The sequence below is a fragment of the Serinus canaria genome, chromosome 3 (assembly GCF_022539315.1).
Source record: "Serinus canaria isolate serCan28SL12 chromosome 3, serCan2020, whole genome shotgun sequence".
In the NCBI taxonomy this organism is placed as follows: Eukaryota; Metazoa; Chordata; class Aves; order Passeriformes; family Fringillidae; genus Serinus; species Serinus canaria.
Genome location: NC_066316.1, coordinates 37,759,815 through 37,775,285, shown reverse-complemented (window position 1 = coordinate 37,775,285; position 15,471 = coordinate 37,759,815). Strand labels below are relative to the sequence as shown.

The 15,471-nt window shown below is 38.6% G+C and overlaps 1 protein-coding gene across 1 annotated transcript in view; it reads right to left on the bottom strand.

Annotated features, from left to right (window-relative positions):
* Positions 1-15,471, bottom strand: part of PLD5 (phospholipase D family member 5) — a 130,395-nt gene that overhangs the window by 78,337 nt on the left and 36,587 nt on the right. The window lies entirely within an intron of this gene.

The window sequence follows — 15,471 nt, the reverse complement described above, 5'->3', positions numbered from 1 at the left end:
GAAAATCAAACATTGCAAGCTTGCTACTACAAGTCAAATAACTAAAAGACAACAAGCAACTAAAATGAGGATTAGAACTCTAGTTGTTTGTTGTAAAAAAACAGAAAAACATAAAAACCTCCATCAACAACAAAAAAAACCAAGAAGCCTTCCTGACATAATAATCAATGCTGAACATCTCCCACCCATGTGCCATCCCTCAAAACAGCAAGCTGTGTGCAAATTAAATTGGGGACCTTTTATCAGTTTAATAGCTTAATTCTGTGTTGGTGACACATCAAGACTGTATTGAGCTGCCCTTGGTTGACTGACTGACCTAGGGTTTTTTGGTGCCTTTGCTCCCAAGCATTCCATGAGGATGTAATTAAAAAAAAATATGTTGTAGGTAGGAGACATCAAAAGACATTTTTTCTATCAAAAATATCAAGATCCAAATCCAGAAACCACATACACAAAGCACCTTCTTGTACAAACCCCAAAAACTGAATAGCTGATTACTAACTACCTGGAGTTTGGACTTTACTGTACTACAAGAAGCAACAAAATCACGAATGAGCACACATGAATAAAAGAAAATTACTGCAATTTTTCAGCAAGATGCTGCTAAGCATTAGTAGAAGCCTTTTGCTGCTAGTTAGTAGTCATACACAAAATAATGGCATCTGTAATGAAGATCATTTTCCCACTGTTGTCTTCAAATGCAGAGTAAAGTTTCAGCAGCTTGAAAATGCTTTCTATTTTAGTATCTCAAATTGGTTCTTTTTCACTGCAAATGGGATGTGTTTCTTAAAAACCTACTGAATAATCAATGAAATAGGAAAATGTGTGTTATTGTTGCAATAATTTAGTGCCATGCCAAAATACAGACTCCCAAGTAGTGTTGAATTTATTACAAATGCCTTGCATAGTAAGTAAATCATAAATTGAACTGAATTTTAGTCTTAATGAGAAAAATGCTGTTATTAAAAATATTCATTTCACTCTCATATTAATAAAAAAAAAAAGAACGAAAACAAAAGCAGCAGCTAAGTATTTAAAATAAGGTAAATTTGGGGATGCAGGGGAAGAAGAAAATTTAAGAGATGAACTCTTCAAACATTTAAAACATTTTGTAACATAGGTGTCTTGGACTAATTTGGAAGTAGTTTGTGATGAAGACTCTCTCTTCAAATGAGAGACCAAGCAGAAACTCTTTACTCCAGTACAGACCTGCAGCAGTATTTTCAACATTCAACTCAGGAGTTACTGCATTCAAACATGGTAATTCCAGATCCAGATAATTAGCAATACCCCAACAGAGAGACTCAGAGACAAGATAAAAGCACCCAAAGGGTGGAGATGGAGACAAGGAGCCCCAACTCGTTGCTGGTGCAAGCAGTGGTCACAGCACATTTTCCTACAGTCACGCTCCTCTCCTACCCGTGGGATCTGATGGAGGAGAGTTGTGAGAAGTACTTTAGGAAAGAGGTGACCACAGCTCCCCAGAGAAGCAAAATGCCTGGCAGTAAAATTTAAAGTCTCAAGAGGGACATAAACAACCATGACTGCCTCGTTAGCAAGGTGATAGAGAGTTCGGTTACTCCGGCTCCATGCTCTGCTCTCGTTGATTACTACCCTAACTACTTTCATCTAATACCAGCATGGTCCAACATCACCAAGCCAGAGTGAGGTGAGCAGTGCTTGCTTTTAGAATAACGAACTTGAGCTGCTTACCCAACAGAAAAAAGCCTTCTTGGATTTTTAACTAATTATAATAATAAAAAATCCCTGCTGGGAATTTGTGCCTCAGAAAATAAGCAAAGATCCTTTCTTTATATTTTTTCTCTTTCTGATACAGAGATGGGTAATTCTTATTTAGCTACATTTCATGCACTCAGGTATTCTGCACAATTTCAAGGCTGGCCACTGTGCATGCAATGTGATGACCTTCTAGTATTAGCTTTCTAAAACATTGGCACTAAACTGTAGAATGATATTTACAACACACCTCATTACAAAAAAGAGAGATGGTTAAGAGCTCAATGCTTTGCCACTGCTTTTGACCTTGAACAAAGCCTAACACAGGATTTTTCCTGACGACTGAGGAACAATAACCAAAGGTTATTGTTGTTTTTCCACTCAAACTCCAGCTATTTTGTATTCCTAATTTGTCACTTATGTGTAGGAAGAGTATCCCACATTAGAGTCATTATTAATAAAAGGCCAATCAGCATTCTTGCCTCGAAAGATGGCAACACACATAGGAAGTCCATTAAGCTTGAATATGTCAAACAAATGTCCCTCTTCATTGTCACATTATTAGCAACTGTATGAGTTCAAAGAATGGAATTATCTGAAACCTGGAAGAGGGGGAAAAAAGGTACATACCATTATCATGATGGATTGCTGGATCTGGAGAGCAAAGGAGAGGAAAAGAGAAGATGCAACAACAACAAAGATTGTTATGAGGACGATTTACTTTCTATATTAAAAAAAAATAGTTCCAAATAACAGGTTGCATTTAGAAAATGGATGTTTACTCTGATTTTTGTTACTGTTTAAACACTGCACCTATGTGCCTCCCAAAGAAATTAAAAGCAAACCATTTGTTTTTCGTAGATAAGTCTTTGAACTTGATTAAATGTTTTTATTGTCTTTAGTATTTTTTAAAAATAAACTCATCTTGTTTATAACTAAAAACAATAAAGTCAGAATTTGTGAGCTAAGGGTCTGGACAGAGCAGTTCCAGTTTACTTCCAGATCAAAGATGTCATAGAAACAACTAAAATCTAAGTATTTTGTAAAGAATTTACAACTAACTCATTCTTAGAAGTGGTACACATATGTTATTTATCTAATAGCATACCAGGTCAATATAAATAGGGAAAATGTAAAGATTTTTTTTTTATAATAACACACAAATACTCCACAAATATATCAGGATGACAGTGAAGATAATGCATACAACTTTAATACCATAAGACAGCTAATTAAACTTCAGTCAGGCCAACTGATAACTCCTCTATCTTGCAATATGGTTGCTCAGATAAGCTTAAGGATAAACAAGTTTGGTACAGCAACAGATTATCCAGTTGATAGGTCTTTGATTACCTAAGGATTACAAAAAAATAAGCAAGTCTTTGGTTGCTGAGATCAAAAAAGCTAACCTACTCTTTTGTAATTAGTGCACGCCTTCAGGGTACATTTGTGCCAACACCACTGAGCTTCTCAAACAGTGTTAAACATCCCACATTTAACATTTTTCAGTTTCATCCTCCTGTGGGAGGGTACAATTTTTTCTACCTTTTTTGTATTTTGCTCATATCAGTGGGACTTCCACAATGTGCATGGAACACTGCAGACAGCTCTATGCAACCCAGATTTGAGAGAATCTTGTAAACCCCTTTCCTGACTATTCAGATTAAAATTAGGCAATACTTAGGTATACATGTTAATCCCATATTTGTGTACTGTTGAAATCACTACAGAAAAAACTTCACTGCAAAAGACCTCCTGTTTCTTTATACTGCTGAATCAAATGCTCATTAAACACTCAGTATGCACCTCAGCAGTTTTATAAGAAAGTACACAGAAAAGACATTATTTTGGCTTATTATTTACACTTGTGTAATGCATTCTGAAGGTGGTAGTGACAACCTTCAGAAAAGTAATTTGCAGAACTGCAAAGTAGTCCTTTCCAAATCCTACCTGTCCTTGTTATGCATCATTTGATGTAAAACTGAGAGCTAAGATGAAATTCAGCAACATAAATACCGCAACACAGATACAGCACAACAATGCAGATGACTGCACTTCAGAGAAAATTTATCATGCACATTACGCCTGAACAGCTCATTCAGAGCAAAGGAGGACTAGCAGAGGAGGAAATTATTGTATTGTTTCAATAGAAAGTACATTACCACAGTGGGAAGAAGCAGAAACATCATCAACTCCTCCCTTTATTTAAACTGTGGTTAAGGGAAGAAAACAACATCTTTTAAAACAGTCTTGATAGTCAACTGTTACACAGCTGTTGATTATATTTCAGATGAGAGATGAAGGAAAAATAATTTTTAAATTTTCTGATCTGTCACTGTCTTTTCTAAAACCTGCACAAAGCATTCACCACTACTTTCTTTTGCAACAGAAGACATAATTTTCTTAGTTAAAGCATCTTGCTTTTAAAGAAAAAACAATTTCCTTGGCTCAGTACTCTACTGACTGAGTCATGGGCAGCACTGTGTGCATTGACTTGGCCACTCTTCTACAGAGCATCAGTGGGTACAAGTAGCTAAATTATCCGCTGAAACACAGCAGACCCTTCTATCCTGGGCTCTTCTATAGTGTTTCTAAGTGTTGCATGTAGGCAGGTGACCTCAGTGCCATTTGTGAGCCTAGGAAGGAGTCAGAACATCACCTCTTAGCCCGTTATTTTCTCTTTAAAATTAAAACTTAAAAAAAAAAGCACATAAAGCAAACCCTTTGCACCAAAGTCCTCAAGTTACTGAAGATCCAAAATACTAGTGAACTTACTAATGGTAAAATCTTCCCTCCCATTCCTTAAAACTTAACATTCCAGCTGCATCAACTACTCTAAATCCTTATGCAGCAGTGAAACATTTTGAAAAGCATTTCTTGGCATCTTGCCCTTCAGCACAAGAAAATTTGCATTTTTACAGCATTTCTGCCTGTCAGCACTACAACATTTTAATGGGTTTTGCAGCTGTGGGGAGAATTGAGAGCTGGTCAGCGGATTCTTATGGCAGACTGCTGAGAGACAAGTGCCTGAGGGTGGTGAGGGAGGAGAAACCAGCTGACCTGACCAGTCTTCACACTCCACAGAAAATTCAAACAGCACCTTTCACTTCCAATGAGTGTACCAAAACAAAGGCCCTTCCTGAGCCATAGGCTCTATGTAGCAAGGAACATTACAATTCCTTACATTTTTTTTTCTTGCTCTTAACAAAATAAGCAGTTTTCTGTAGGAACTCATCAAAGAACAAAAACACAGCCAACTGCAACTTCCACTCCCATAAGCTGTACCTAGTATACAGGATTTAAGTCACAGATCCCAGTAACTGCTGCAAGCAGGAGCAAAACCAGAGAATCACAGGGTCCCAAGTTTATTTTGGGGATGGGGACAGCAGCGTGGCTGACTTAAAGATGCTTCTTCAAAGGACATTACTTAAATGGATGAGTGAGGGGCAAAGTGAGAGGTGGCAGCAATGCCAGGAACTAATCAACACATGGAATCTCTCTGGAAGAGCTTCATGCTGAGCCAGAAGAGTATTGCAGTACCAGGAGCTGCCATTCCACAGGGGAGTTACCCAGCATCGGGATGCCCAGTTTCAAAGTGTGAATTTGGTTCAGGAATCCAAGTCTAAGTAAGGGTTAAACACACTTCCCTCTGCATAAAGCAGAATAGCACATCTTCTCCACAGTGTCTCTCAGTTAAACACTAATCCTACACATTTCACCCCAAAAGACATCCCTTGGCCAACCTAAGAGGAGTCTGTCTTGTTTCAGTCAGTACACCTTATTGAAGCCTACTAATTGCTGTCACAGAATATAATCCTTCTCAGGTGTAAAAAGAGCTGATATATTTTGATTTCAAGTCTAATAAAACTGGCATCACATAAGCATATTCACTGGATTAACTATCCTATGACACAGTCTTCTAATAATTACACCAAAACTAATTAGCCAAATTCTTGTCTTAACATAATACTTAAAACTGTGAATTCATTTGATACTTGCAGCTCTGTGGCCAACACAGATTTATCCTCCAGACACTCTCAGTCTCCAAATATAGACTCGAGATAGCTCCTCTAGGCAGGGAACACGCATGTGTGTGGGAGGGAGTCTGGAAACGCTCCAAGGAAAGGAGTTTATGCCACTTTCTAAACCACTGGGGGATAGGGAAAGACCACAAAGAGGCCTGTAATGAAAAGCTCAAGGGAAGAGTAAACACCGTCAGAATCTCAAAAAGCGAAACCCACATGCCAAGGTAAAAAAGGGGAGAAGGAAAACAAGTTATAGATGTCTGTCAAGGGGAAGGAAAATAAATTTTAAAAAGCACAAGAAATAAGAAAGCAATGAGGAAACATTTATTGCATGACAAGATTTAATCAGTGTGTAAGCCACGAAAAATGAAATACACAGAAGCAGTAAGATGAACTACTTCAAGTCAGAGTTTGAAGATAAAGTATTAACAATTTAACACACCACCATTCATTATTCAAAACATCCACACTCACATGAAAGTTCTTGTAATCCAGCTTGCTTCTAAGGTTTGATGTTAATGAAAGGAATGGTATTCCCTGCATTAAGGCCTGCCAGTATCCTACCTCTGTGACAGCCACAGTGCCTCTGTCATTTTCATAACATCAAGGGGCTACATCACTCAGTGCTTTAAAAAAAATTAAAACCTCACCCTTGTAAAAAGCAGATCTGTAGCTCACATTATCACATTGTAGACAGCTAGGTGCTACATTGAAGGATAAACTACAAAAACATGAGGATCCTGAGGATCTGAGGTGAATTGAAATGAAAAAAGATAAGGTACATTTTGCAAAACTTCTACTAAAAAAAAAGAAAGAGTGACCGAATTCTGTTGAATTTAGAATAAGAAATCTATCTGTCATGTCTGTTTATTATCTAGAAGGCCATATATACCATTAACCAAGAGGCACTACATCATTTGGTTTTCTCTGTTCACTACCATACAGTAATTGAAGATCTCCAGGATATGCTTATCAAAAAACCCACACAACTGCGTTGTCTACATCTTTCAAAAGTTCATGTTTAATCTTTAGACATAAAAGGACAAGGACACCATCAAAACAGAAACTTTTTTTAAACCCCAGTTTTAGTTACCAAACACACTATTTTACCCCTCCCACTTTCTCCTTAGCTTTGAGAAAGGACCAGCCAATTTCCATTTTATTTAATCTCTTTTTGCCAATTAGATTTCTGACTCCTTACCAGGAATATGGAAAGGCTGGCCTAGTTTTATTCCTGTACTTCTAAATATCTTCAGTTTGATGCCACAGTTCTAACATAACCTCAGTTTGTAAACAAAAAACCCCTCGTACTACCAAGTTTGTTTTCTCAACTTCTTATTTTTCATACATTCTTAATTTTGAGCTGATGTTTTCAAGATTCACTATCTACAAGTGTTACAGAAAAAGTCTTCCAAATACAGTAACATACAGCAGTTTGGCCCATGTGAAGTGCCTGTTTCCTGACTCCAGGCAATGCACCTAAATGGCAGCTGGGGAAGCTCTGCCCCCAGCCCAGGGCACGCAGCTTCCTTCCTGACAGAGATGAGGACAGCAACGCTGCCCTCCTTAGGTGAAGCCACTCTTGCCCCTGACATGGCTAAGGAAACCCAGCTGCACTTCAGGGAACACCCTGCATATGCATCAGACAGGAATCAGGAGCCCAGCCTTCCCAGCACAACAGTAAGTGCTCACTTGGTACCTGTTTAGTCACCGAAAAAAATCTCAGCTTCTCTCCTTTGTTTGTACCCTGTTTAAGTCTTGAGTGAATGCCATTGCCATAACTTTCAAATTATATAAAACTCAACAGCTGAGGTATTTAGTCAGTCCTGTACAAAGGCATATAGCAGCCACATGAGCCCCTCATCAGCTGTTATGCCTATTTAGCTCTTTTAAGCAGCAGCCCATTCACTGTTCACCCATCTGTAAAATACACTAAAATATCCTAACATAAAAACTTTAAAAAGCCTCTCAGAAGAACAACAAATATTATATAAATAGCCCCTCTCATATGCATTAATTAGTTAACCAGATGTTTTTATTTTATTTCTACATTCAGTTTGTGACTATGTTCATATTAAACCTTTTTCTAAGGCTTGACTATGCCAAATTATTACAGGCTTTTTTTTTTTTAATAACAGAATTTATGTTGCCTTTTTATTTCCTTCCATACAACCTCTGATCTTCTCATATGGACACTTTGTAACTTTAAAGAGCAACACTAATTTGGACTAAATAATCACATATCAATACACTAGAAGTGGGAATTTGATTGTTACTATTTTTGTTTTGGCCCATGCATCTTTCTAAAAGGCCCTGATTATCTTGGTATGACTTGGAATGGATAAAAGTGTTAGCTTATGGTTGCAGAAACCAATCAAGAATCCAAATATTATTTTTCCTGATAAATAAGCATGATTTTATTAAAATTTTTTCAATTTTAATAATTGAATGAGAGTTTTCTAAGTAGAGCTCTCTTATCCAGAATATAAATTAAATTATATTCTATGATGTTGGCATTTACACAATCCAACAATACCCTAAACTTAATTAATGCCCTTCCTGTCCAGCAAGAACAAACAAAACTGCTTTGCAAAACATTGCAATGAAGGAAAATTGAAGCTAAAAACTTTAGTCAGCAACTATTTGAAATCAGCACTGCAAATTCAGCAGATATAGTCAAGGTAGGAACTGTAATAAAAATCCACAGATGAATAGAATAAAGTACCTAAAGTATTCATTCCCAAAGGACACTGCAGTGCTCAAATTACAGAGGCAAGAATCTATGGAAACATTCCAGGACACCTTAGGAGTACTAAGATAGGTTTAACTACTGTCAGATGGTTTTATGTGGTATCTATTTGTATTTCTCTTTTGTTGGTGTCAGTTTAATTTTGGTTTTGATTGTGGGGTTTGTTTGTTTGTTAAGTTTTTTTTAATGGTTATTAAGTTTGGTCCATCTAGAATTGCATCTGATTAAAAATGCATCTTTAAAACTTGTTGCATTAAAGGTAAATGGAGGGGGGGGGTGGGGAAGGAAAATTGGTGGGTACATTTCTGGCCAAGAAGAACAGTCAGGAATCTCTTCCCCTAACAGACACAAGCTATCTAGATTGATAAAGCAGTGTTTTAAGAACACCAAAGAAAAAAAAAAAAAACCCACAACCAACCACACACCTCTTTAGATCTTAAAAGAAAGCATTAAGTGACTTATTGGTATTTACCCTATGGAATACATTTTAACAGCAAAATCCTGACTCTCAAAAAAGGCCTGAAAACATAAAACCCCCCTCAAATATCAGAAGCACCTTTTTCTCTGGAAATTCTACCACGTGTACACAGCCAGAGCAGTACCTCTGACATAGGATCAGTTGGCTGCCCATTTTAGGTATTTGCATGACTCTTCCCAAGAGCAAATTGAAAAATTCACTGTTGTCTCCTCTCTAGTCAGTCCTGAAGAAGTCTTTTCACATGCAAACAGATGTGCCACTAGGGAAAATAATAGATTGTCTCTTGTCATACAGAGGTTAGAACTCTACTGCTTTCCCATGCCATTCCCCAAAGCTGCTGTAGTGATGGATTGCCTCCAGTTTTGGCAGCCTGTCTTGGCCCAAAACTGGAAGGTCTCTGGGGATATTTTTGAGGTGGCTCACATGCATTTATGAAACACAGCAGATGGGGCAGCTCTGTCACTGTCCCACTGGCACAGGCTGATCTTTCAGCAGACACTTCCACTTGTCCAGCACTTCCAGTCTCCACTGGCCCAAATACATCCCCTCAAGTATCCTCTAATGCATCTATTGAACCATACTCTACACCAGCATCTGCAATGAACTGTAAAACATGCACTGCCAAGCTGACACAAGTGACCCAAAACTGGCTGAGAAAAGGACTAGGGTTTCTGACAGTGTTTGAACAAAATCCAAATCATGGCTGCCTGCCTGATGTTGGTGACACATTCATTTTGCCTTAAAGTGTCATGATCAGTAGTGAAGCTCATGCATGTCCATATTTTGCTAAAATACTGGTAGAGGTGCATTTTTCTTCAATACTCAGCCAGTAGAAGAGTTCTAAAAATTATTCTTATTCAAGCCTAGCTAACTTGAGGAGCTATTTCATAAATGACAACAAAGAAATTTTTTAAAAATCACTTTATTTCCCCAACAGGTTCTTTAAAGAAATATTTTGATAAATCAGTGAAAATAATTAACTCTATAGCTATAGAAGATAGAACTCTATAGAAGATACCAGATACTATATGTGGTCATATATATGAGTGTCACATACTTATTCCAAGAGTTACAATCAGATCTAGAGTAAAAAGTCAAAGCCAATGCTTCCAATGTGTTATCAAATATCCATCAAAAGTTTAATCTGAGGCAAGATGAATCCTCCCCCTCATGTCAGAAGGCAGGCAAATCACTGATGGTGCTCAGAAGAGCCATTTTAACACTTAGTATGTAAAGAAAGCTGCTTTAAATCTACCACATTGTGATGCTGTCAGTCATAAGAACTCTCAGCTGTACAATCATTTTGAAATAATCTTATTTCGAAAGGACTGGTCATTAAATAGAGAACAAATGACAGATCTGCATCTGGCACATACTAAAGCTGGTTTTATGCATTATTATTTTTTTTTCAGTCTGGTTGACAGGAAGCAAATTAATGAAAGGAAAAAGAAACCCCTAAAACATAAAATGAAAAAATACTAATGCTAATGAAACATTTCTCCAGTGCATTTTTTACCCTTGGTCAAGACAATTGGATGTGGGTGAGTTGAATAAAGGAAGTAAACTCATACCTTCCTGATTAACACAGGCAATTGACATCTTATCCAACATGCAAGAGCAACCTGTATCTGAAGTGTTACTCACAACAATGCTCTGACTAAATAGAGACACGTGGACATATGGACACCATAGCAGAGACAACTGAGAGGTGACTCTGGCTTCACCTAGACTTCACCCACGTGTTCAGAGGAAAACAAACCAGGAAGAAAATCTTCAGACTAACCAAGAAAAACCCCAAACGTTTTCCCCAAAGCTGTTTTCCTGCACATGTAGAGAGCATCTGGAAAAACCAGCCCTAACAAACTGCAACCAGCAGCTCTCCCTGACACCTCCCAGCAGGGCATTAACGCCAGGAGCCGCTGCCCTCGGGGTGCAACCTCAGGGCCACCACAGCCAAGTGAGCTGCCCAAGGCTGAACAGGAGAGTCAGCTCTGCACAAGGCTTTGGCACCACACCTGCCTCCTCTTGAACACGACACTGCCCTGGTGCTCGGGAAGGCAGGCTCAGCCACCTACTCAGCAGGTCACAGAAATCATCCAGCACGATACACTTGCACTCCTGATGAGTATCAAATCATGCTAGCCCAGAGGACACTCACAATGCTGTCCTAGGATTAGCTGCAGAACCCAATAGATCTAATGTAACCTGACAGGATAATAAGTATCTTTTTCATACACTGCTCTGAGGGTGGAGAAGCAATTAAAAATAAATGGTGTCACTGGAACAGGTGCTTGCTAGGATCTGATGCAAAGTCAGCTCTGGCTGAACGAACAAGTCACCCTGAAATGGAGCAGGAATTCAGACAGACTCTACTACAATTTTTAGCTACTTTTAATGCCTTTCCCACAAGCAAAAGGAGGAACGATTTATCAGGGAGCTTTATTAAGCTGGGTGGCTATTCTCACCAGGCAGAATAAAAACCTCTCTGAAATGTCATAAATCGGTTTTCAAGATCATGAGAATGACCAGTAATCTTAGATTTAATAACTCTGTTTGGTATAGCCTTCCAGTCTGGTATAGAAAATGACCTCAGACATCTTTTGAGTTATGCTCAGATGAAGTAATTTCAGTCTTCTGAAGACATTAAGGTGAAAAGAGAAAAGAACAAATTAGGCTGAGAAGGGAGAATGAGAGGAAAAAAAAGAGAAAATAAAAAGATTTAATCACAGAGAAGCTCCAGCAAACTACACAGGAGATAGGATGCTCTAACACATGAATTGCTCCTTTATCCCACCTGCATTATCTAGGAACCTTAAAGTAATTGGAATTTGATTTCTATTAGCTTGGAACATTTTCTCTGATATCAATTCACAAATTGTAGGTCATAAAAGGAGAAATAAACACATACTTTAAAAGCTAACTTTCAAGAACACAAAACATGTTAATCTCTGTCTTATATCCTAAAAAACACATATCATGGCAGGAAAAGCTGCCTTAAGGAGACTCTAAAGCCCTCTGTCCTAAACTCCACAGGAAATAATTCGATTTAATGGAACAAAGAATAGGAAAAATAATAGGTTTGTGTGCTTGAATAAAATGAGTGGAAGCCCAGACCTATTTGATACAGTGGAATTAACCATGAACTATCTACTCGGAGTAATGCAGACAGAAAAAGATCTACACAATCATGAGTTTTGTCACTCTTTTTTTTTCTGTGAAGACTCTCCATAGCTGAAAGTAAATGCAAAACAACAAAAAATCCTTTGTTTTTTGCATTTTGTGCCTAAACACAGGAAAAGAAATTGTACTCTGTACAGGTACTGTACTGTTAATACACTATCTTTTCCATTGAAATGCATTTCTAAAAAGAGAAAAATAAAAGGTAGGATAAGTAGAACCTCTTGTGCAAGTTGAATTTTTGATTTCCCTCCCTGGCTTCAGATGTTGAATGGACTTGCAGGAGGTACATCAGGCCTTTGCAGTGCCCAGCCAAGAAATTTCAATTGAAAGAGTATTCCTTCTTTGGATGCAAAATAAAAATTACTACAAATAGAGATCACCAGAAAAATGAGGAGGTTTTATAGCTCATTCTCACCCAAAACCAAGAAGAAAACAGTCATCCTGGAATTGTTAAGGCTGGAAAAGATCTTAAAATCACAAATTCCAACCATTAACCTAGCACCATTGTTAACCATGTTCACCACTAAACCACATCCCTGAGCCCTGTATTTATATCTCTTTTAGATACCTGCAGGGATGATGATTCTACCACATTCCTGAACAATTTGTTTCAATGTTTCATAACCGTTACAGTGAAGAAATAGTTTTTAATATCCTACCTGAACCTCCCCTAACACAACCTGAAGCTATTTCCTCAACCACTTGCCCTGTGGGAAAAGAGACTGATCCTCACCTGGCTACAGACTGTTTCAGGTGGCTGAAGAGAGCAGTAAGGTCAGCCCTGAGCCTCCCGTTCTCCAGACTAAGCAACCCCAGCTCCCTCAGCCATTCCTCACAAGATTTGGTGCTCCAGACCCTTCACCAGCTCTGTTGCCCTTCTCTGGACCCTCTCCAGCACCTCAATGTCCTCCTGCAGTGAGGGGCCCAGAACCAGGCACAGCTCTCGAGGTGTGGCCTCACCAGTACAGGGGGACAATCCCTGCCCTGGTCCCGCTGGCCACACCACTGCTGATCCAGGCCAGGATGCCACCAGCCTCCTTGGCCCCCTGGGCAGACACTGGCTCATGTTCAGTTGCTGTAAACCAGCACTCCCAGGTCCTTTTCTGCTGGGCAGCTTTCCAGCCACTCTGCCCCAGCCTGCAGTGCTGCAAAGGGTTGTTGTGACCCCTGGGCAGGATCCAGCACTTTGCCTTAGTGAACTTCATACCTTTGGCCTTGGCCCATTGATCCAGACTCTCCAGATTCCTCTGCAGAACCTCCAAAAGATCAACACTACTGCTCAAATTGGTGCAACTGCAAACTGACTGAGGGTAGACTTGATGTTCTAGTCCATCATGTTGACAGAAAGCATTTTTATGCCAAGTGGAGTAGTTGTTTTGTAAATAGAAATCTTCAGTTGCTCTTTAACAGGCTTTTCAAAATCTGAGCATCTTGTTCTGTTTAGACATTTAACTATTATGCTTGTCATAGTTTGTTTATTAAATAGAAACCAGTCAATATAAACCTTGCTATGTTCAGAACCCACGCAGCACAGAGAAAATCTCCTCCCAATAAGCCAGGGGCAAAGCACTTTCAAGGTAAATGAATGTAAGCATGTGCTGCAGTATGCTTATTTAACAGTGCTGCAAAACCCTACTTAGTGAAATAGCAGAGTAGTTGAAAGAAAGATTTATAAAGCAACAGAAAAAAAGATCCATTGTGGGCCCTCTTTCACAACCAGAGAATAATCATCTAATGAAACTGAAAGCAATGCATGCAACACACAGTAATTGTTCAATATAAGTAATTATTGTATACAACTAGATTTAATCTCTAAAGTTCAGTGCTGCAGGGTACTGTTGAATTCTAAAGCTCTGCACATCAAGAGGAAGATTCAGCTCCTCTCCAGGATTCCAATCCTTATCCAAAACAATCCAAACAATATCTAAAGAAATCATAAAAACAGCTCAGGTATCATCACCTATTTGTTATGGGGCAGCACTGTCAAAGCTTCCCTACAATCAAGAAGTGAACTAAAGAGGCTTTGCCACTCCAGCCAGAAGCAACAGCAAATTCTTCCAACACATATCCAAACACAAAAGAGCAAGTGCCTTTATTATATATGACTCTGAGGAGAAATTACCAAACTAGCATGACTGGAACAGAATGCAAGACAGAATCTGCCTTGGAAACACACACAAACAGAAAGCAAGAAAATCCTTCCAATTATCATCAGAGTACGGCAATATTGGAAAAAAAAAAAGACAACAGTTTTAGTTTTAGCTTGGTAAGTATGGAAAGCAGCTACCATTATTTCCCTATATTCCTTGTTCTGTAGTCCCTCTCAAGAGACAGGGCAAAACCCACAGCCAGAGGAAGGAGCTATGCCAGCTGCTGCCACTGCTTCAATGGATATTGGAAAGGCCAGTGAGACAAGGATAACTAAGGGCATGTGCAAACTCTGTAGGAACCCTAGCGTAGCTATCAGCGCCAACAAGCAGGAGAAGAGGCTCTAGTTGAGCCTTGAACAGCTCAAGTTACCATTAATAAATCAAAACAACACTAGTTCAAATAGTTTGGATAGCAGAGACAATCTCTTAATAGTTGTCATTTCTTCTGTTTCCCAAATTGCCATTTTTAGAGTTTATCAGTCAATTCCAACAAAGTCAAGTCTTAACTGACACAGAGTTACATCAGAGACTAGCCAAGATTTATTCACAATAGATCAGCCATTAAAATGTACTATTTTCAAATTACAATAATCTAATTTTATAGATTCAGTGTCTAATGGACCCACAGCAAGACAGGCAACATTCCCAGACTGCTAAGCATATCCTCTTAACCAGCCTCATCCATCAGGGCTGCCGAACAACATTACTGTGGACGTCTCAAGAGAATAATTTCCATCACATACTGAGCACAAACGCAAAGCCTCAACTTTTCACAGTCACTGCTACTTTTTTTCCTTTAATTTCTATCCACTGACATTCCTTTTAATAGGATGGGTAGCATCAATCTCTCCAGCAATCAGAGAAGATATGCAAAAAAGCTTGATTTCCTATTCCCTGACTTATTTTTGTTACAAAGCCCCCAAGAGAAATAAATACATCAATAAAGAGTAAGGTCATTCTGGGAACATATGCAGTAAGTATTCCCCATGTAATAAGAGCTTAAGGAATGGTTTATGGAAGAGGAGCCTCATGATGAATTACAAGCAGATCAGAAAAGCTGCATTTGTGTTCCTGAACAATCCAATCACAACAACAAAGAGAGATGTAAGCTTTACTGGAAAACATCACTTGCAAAATCTTTAGATTCTAAAA